The sequence below is a fragment of the Dermacentor variabilis genome, chromosome 3, assembly GCF_050947875.1.
Source record: "Dermacentor variabilis isolate Ectoservices chromosome 3, ASM5094787v1, whole genome shotgun sequence".
Taxonomy (NCBI): domain Eukaryota; kingdom Metazoa; phylum Arthropoda; class Arachnida; order Ixodida; family Ixodidae; genus Dermacentor; species Dermacentor variabilis.
In genome coordinates this window covers 110,047,287-110,047,846 of record NC_134570.1, presented here as the reverse complement: position 1 = coordinate 110,047,846, position 560 = coordinate 110,047,287, and positions in this window count along the sequence as shown.

Here is a 560-nt window from a genome sequence, read left to right as displayed (position 1 = left end):
GAAACTTTGACACCGACGACATTCCTTGTTCGATTGCAGTTAATCACTCACAGTTCTAAATTTGTATAACTCTCTGATTTAGCTAAACAAGAAGATGTATTTGATGCATTTCATTGAGTCATCGTTTGCTTTCTATGCGCACTTACTGCATTGTCACTATATTTATGGTGCGCGTTATGAAACCACTGATACATCAGGGGTGCCCCGTTTTGGATAATTTCGAGGACGGCTTATCTGAAACGCCCTCTGTCATAGTTAGCTATAGTCTTTGTGATGCCCCAAGAATTATTTCAGTAGCCTATTCGCATTTCATGTACTGCAGTTTCTTCAGGAAGATGTCAATGATATGATGGTGCAGAAGGCCGAGTGGCGTGAATAGAAAGCTCAAATGTCACCCATTAGAGGGTATGAAAACAAAATGTTCAAGATATTTTTTTTGCTTCGTATTTAATAACTATAGCGAATAAGTGATATATTAACAGCTAGCGCATTGTCTGTTAGACTGTATAACTCACAAATTAAGAAGCGCATCAAAAATTAAACACCTCCAAATCAGATAT